This window comes from Olea europaea, chromosome 9 (assembly GCF_002742605.1).
Source record: "Olea europaea var. sylvestris chromosome 9, O_europaea_v1, whole genome shotgun sequence".
Lineage (NCBI taxonomy): Eukaryota > Viridiplantae > Streptophyta > Magnoliopsida > Lamiales > Oleaceae > Olea > Olea europaea.
The window spans coordinates 4201987-4207921 of record NC_036245.1 but is presented as its reverse complement, the minus strand read 5'-3'; the positions used below and the strand labels follow the sequence as shown (position 1 = coordinate 4207921).

The following is a 5935-nucleotide window of genomic DNA, read 5'->3' as shown; positions in this document are numbered from 1 at the left end:
AAAAAATTAAAAAAAAAAAAAAAAAAAAAAAAAAAAAAAAAGGGAGAGAGAGCTATGACAAACTGGAAAAGAAAAACTTATACTCAATCATATGAGTTAATGCTTTGTGCAGTGTTAGGATAAGTTATCCTTACAATTACTCCTACGATTTGCGAATAGAGTAGATTATGGCAGGGTACTCATTAGGCCCAAGACTAGCTTAAAGTACTGTTGTGAATTTGGTTTATTTATTTATCTATTTATTATTTTATTTTTTTTTATCGGTAAATAAATTTATATTGATAAAAAAATGAGTACAACTACTCCGGGTATCTCAAGGCATAGAAGTTAAACATTACAAAATATCTAAAGCCAATGACTCAAAATGAATCCAAACTTGAAGTTTCAAAATTGTTACACTTCATCAAGCAATACTAGAAGTCCAAGTGGGTACGACATTTCAAATAGAAGTTTCTGAAAAGGGTAACGAAGATAGTAATTGAGGAGATTAGGCATATAGTGACATGAAAAAAAAAATATATATATATATATATATATATATTTAAAGTCGATCATTTTGAACTCCTTGACTCCTAGTCTTCTCGATTGGTTAGGTCTCTGAACTATATTTCATTGGTTGCAGGTCAAGTTGTATGCCTCATCTAAACTTTGTAATGTTTAATTAGTATTTTTGTATTAATAAATATTCTACCAGCATGGTAGTTTGATTGTTAAAATAAAAAAAAAGGAATAGACGCGTCCATGTTATAGATAGAAGGCAAATATTTTTTTTAATTTTCTAAAAGAAGAAAATAAACGGAAAGAATCTTGTGAGTAGCAAAATAGATAAATATAGAGATCTAGTCAAGAGTAATGCTTTTTAACCATGCTCTCTTGTTGTTTGTTTGGTGGATGACATTTAATATCTAACTGCATTGAAGAAACTTAAGGCACAAAATTTCCATTTAGTACACGATCACGAAAAATGTAGGAGCTTAATATAAAATAAATGAAATCAGTTATGCCGACCGACAAATTTTTGCAAGTGTAAGGTATCGTAGTTATGTAATAGAGTTGTGAATAAGATATTGAACCCATGAGAGCAATTTACTTACTCTAGTTAGAATCAATATTAACTCTAGTCAAATTTGTCAATTTGTTAATTGTGATTTTATACCAAATTATCTAACTAAACTAACGAGCAACTATGAAATTTTTGTAAAATTGATTAATACCAACATTATGATTTTGAGTCCCCCTTTATTAGTCCATTTTAATACAACTCAAGGCAATGTAGGGGTGACAATTGGCCGAGCGACTCTTTGATTTGCCACTTCACTCGATGGAGCTCAATCCATGAGTTACTTGGGCTCATATGTCAATAAGACTAGGCTTGAGTCAAGTATTGATTTTTAACGATGAGTGGAGCCCCACTCGACTCACCGTCATAGCGATTGGCTCGTGAACAACGTGAATTGTGACCAAATGGTCACTTTTTTTATTTGTGACCGTTGCCAATGGTTGCAAATATTTCAAATGTTGGGTAAAGGTTGTGAAAAAGAAGAAATATTTGGAATAATTTTCCCATTATAAACAATTTCATTTACTGTAAAATGATAATTTAAAAAAAATAATTAAACAAAAAAAAAAAAAAGTTGGAACATCTCCTCCCTCACGCCACCCAAAACCCCACCCCAAAAAAAAAAAAAAAAAAAAAAAAAAAAAAAAAAAAAAAAATGGGAAACAACCCCCCCCCCCCCCCCCCAAAACCCCCCCCCAAAAAAAAAAAAAAAAAAAAAAAAAAACAAAACAAAATAGAAACATCTACTCTACGAGACTACGTCCCCCAAAACCACCCCCAACGCTAAACCTAAATCCCACCCACGCAGCGCCGACCATCATCTGCCTACCTTAGCCACACCTAGAACCACCGCCACCGCTGCAATGCTGTTCTGATTAAACACATTAGAAAAATTAGCTGAAAGATTCGAATAAATCGAAATGACTTTCCGGTATTAAACCCACATTTTCGCCATATTCCCATGATTGTTCGACTGGTGATTCTTGTTAACTTGCTGAATCATAACCAAATTCCTGTCCAACAATGATTGTACTTCTTGGAAATTTTCAGTGAAGGCGGTAGAAGAGGCAGTCAAGAGGCTTCCCGAAATCAAAGAGGCGGGGGTGGATGTATTGAATGACAGAGCCGTAGTCATGTTTTGTCCTGCTTTTGTTAGTGTAATTTGAAGCTCAGTTTTTCCTTCTGGATGGTGATTTTATTTGATTTGTGCGCAGAACTTTTTTTTTTTATTTTATTAAACGGGGCTGTGTGCTTTTGCTTTAAATTTTAAGTGGTTTTAATTGATTAACTTACAGATGATCTATGAAGAATTACTGATGTTGCTCTCTATTTGTTCGTTGTTGCATTCTTGGAGTTGAATATTTTCCATTTTTCTTTTAGATTTGATTTTTGGATCTCACTGGAATTTTTTCTGATCCTCCGCTGCTCCTTCGAAATTGGACAATAGTGGGTTGGGTGAGTTACGGCGATGGTGGGAGTAGCAGTTGTCGCGGTTTTCCATTATTGATTTGGCTGCGGTGGTGGAGAATCTGGGGGTTAAATGTGGGGATAAGGGAGTAAATTGTAGATGGATGATTGGGATATTTGGCTGATATTTCTTGGCAAAAGAATAGATGAAGTGAATCAAGTGATGATTTTGAGGTGGTGTGTGGGTGGCCGATGGTGAGTGGATTTTCTGGTTTGATTTTTTGGGTGGAGTTGGGGTGGTGTGGGTTGTTTGAGGGAAGGAAGCTTTCAGTTTTATTATTTTATATTTAAATTGTTTTATAAGGTTTTAATACAGCTAATGAATTTTATAATGTTTGTGTAGAGTATAGATTGGAAGGATCAGTGTCAATAAAATGTGATGTTTATAGCTACGGTATTATGTTAATGGAAGTATTTACATGAATGAAACCAAGCAATGAAAAGTTTTCTGGAGATTTCGTCCTAAGGAGATAGATCAATGATTCTATGCCCGATGCAATAACTCAAATTATAGATTCGAACTTGTTAGGGCCAGAAGAACTCAACACAAAAAGTTGAAATGTTTGTCATCTGTAATGGAACTTGCTTTAAATCGTTCCATGGAGAGTGGCAGTGAGAGGGTGAACATAAAAGAAGCTATAGCATTAAAGAATATCAGATTTCAACTCGTCGCCTAACTGCAATTTTAAATTTAATTGCTTAATGCAATATGTTCTCTATGTATTGTATGATAATTTGGTAATTCTGTGGAGATTATATATTTTTCTATGTAGTTATATAAACTAGCAATCAATGAAATTTAATTCAAATTTTCTTATTTTACAAGTTGTATTCACTAGGTGTCTAGAATGCTTTTTAGAAGTGTGATTTTGCTTTCTCCTAATCAACCTCTTTTTTATATTCTTTTTAGTAATTCTATCCTTTGACACATTACAAGAGTGTCACACGGATGGCTAACGTCCGAACAAGCATTTTCCATTAGGTGAAGATATTGATTACACTACGTAAAAAGGTTGGGCATAAGAATGGCAAATATAAGTATTTAATACATAACATGTCATGAAAGAACAAGCATACCCCAAGATTAGACGAGAAATCTCAAGAACCATATTTTACGTTCTGAATCCAAATTTAAAAAACTACTTGAAATATCTACAGCAAATAAAACAATGGACAAAAGTTTAAACTTTTCTCTCATATTTTGGCTTCAATTGCAGGTGAATCCTCTATCCAGAATCATCCTTTTCATGTAGTATAATAACTCTTTCCACACAATTTTTTAATCACATTTGAGCGTTTTATTTATTATAACTCTAAACGGTTAATTAGCATTAGCCATAAAACCAACAAGAGATGGCAACTCATTACTTGTGTTAGTAAATCTAGCAACGACCTCTTTTCCATGTTCAAAGAACCAGATTATTAAGATTTATCTTTTCTTTATCCGAAAGACCTAACCATGTGATACATTGACAAAGAATTTATAAAACAAAACAATGCCCTTGTTTGAGCCCCATTTTTGGGGAAAAAATGAATTTTTGAATAGTGTATTAATGGAAAATGCGTAATTAAAAAATAAGGAAAATTTTTGGATTTACGTGTAATATTATTTTATTAAAAAATATGTGATTAAAATGATATCAAAACGATGTTGAAAAATAAATTTTTTCAAAAGAATGGAGCTCAAACAAGAGCAATGAGTTGTAAAGGAAATACCATTTTTTTTTTTCAACACACTCATCATGGATCTTGCAGCAAGCATCCAAACACTACAAAAAAAATGCGGCATCAGAGATGGAAATTTTCATGCTGATGCCTTAAATTTCATCGCTAACGACTTTCACAAACAGAATTGATCGGTTGGAAAATCCGTCAGTAATATCCTCGCTACCAATTTTATCGACAATTACCTAGGTCGTCGGTGATTTAGCAATGGAAGAAGCCGTTGGTGTTTACAAACTGCTATTTCCATCACTAATTAACAACAAATTTTTGCGACTCAAAAATTCTGTCCGTTGATGATTACCAATGGATTTCCATCGCTAATTTTAAAATATATATGATGCTATTTTAATAATTATTTTCTCGAAAACTTCCTACATTAAAGTTTTTTTAAAACAAAAAAATTTGAAATCCAATAGAATAATGTAAACATTCCTTAATTTCAAGTTCCATTTTCTCCCTCACTAAACAATCAAGATCATCCAAGAAGCAAGCAGCCCATTCATTTACCAGTCCAAAAATTAGATTTGATACAGATTCATTGATCCTAGTTAATCACCTCTTCCAGAGATAATATAACATACAACCAAAAAAAAAAAAAAAAGGAAAAAAAAGAATGAACAATCACTACTTACTGCCTATAGAAATTTGAGAAGACAAAGTCCCAATTGCACAATTTAAATCTCCAACTAGTCTCAAGAACAAAATGCCTATGTACTTTGACTGACAGATAACAGATCCCTATTCTCTTCTAGTCGGTCCTTATAGATTTGGCCGAAGAATGCTGACATTAACTTCAGAGAAACGAAGTATTGAGAAGCCGTGAAAGTGAAAATTTGCAGCAAATGATGCTAATATGAATGGCAGCAGAAAGTCAATGGTCGTTGATATGAGCACCAATTGCATTTGCTACAAGGAAAGACATTGCAATAGCTTCACGGTTCCTTGTAGATCTATTCATAAAAAATAAAATTTGGTCATTGTTAGAAGGAAACAAGGAAGAGGAAACTGAGAAAGATAAGATAAGAACCTTGATAAGCTTAATGAGCTCCCTCAATGCTCATGTACAGAAAACGCTTCCTCAACAATCTTCAAAACATTCAAAAACTTTCTTCCTATCTTCTCATCCATTTCCAATCAGAGTAATCTGTCAATATCATATCTGATACGACATCCTCCTCCCTTGATTGCAGAAGCTCCTTAACCCAACAGATATGAACCACCAGACCAGATACTATCGTATAGAATAAAAAAGAGAGAAGAATCCGGAGTGAAGAATGGATTAATGGGTAGAGGCGTGAATGGCAGCATTTCAGTAGTTTGTAATCCGATTCTTCTGCAAGGAGCGACAGCAACGGAGATGGAAGGCAGAGGGTGAAGGTTTCTATTTTTCTTGTAATCTGAATATCTGATTCACCTTTTGGGGTTCTATTCTTTTATAAATTGAAATTTTATAATATTTTCTGAAAGACATAGAGGGATGGCGGCAATGTGTTTTCGCAGGAAATGATATATTTGAATGGGAATTGGATGGAGGGGAATTAAAATTTTAGAGGCAAGTCAAATTTTAGATGGGAATTGAAACTTTTTGAATTTTTCGATGTAATTTTTCGTTGGTAACTATATAATTCTTTTATAAATTTAATTTCAATGTTTACCAGTAAATTTTTTCCGTTGGTAATTTAT

General features: G+C 33.2%; 1 long non-coding RNA gene across 1 annotated transcript; it reads right to left on the bottom strand.

Annotated features, from left to right (window-relative positions):
- Positions 1-4730: 4730 nt before the first annotated feature.
- Positions 4731-5721, bottom strand: LOC111400035. The gene is made up of 2 exons (XR_002703821.1): positions 5280-5721; positions 4731-5202 (listed from the first exon to the last, which is right to left on the bottom strand). It is a non-coding gene; the product is annotated as an uncharacterized LOC111400035 (long non-coding RNA).
- Positions 5722-5935: the final 214 nt, after the last annotated feature.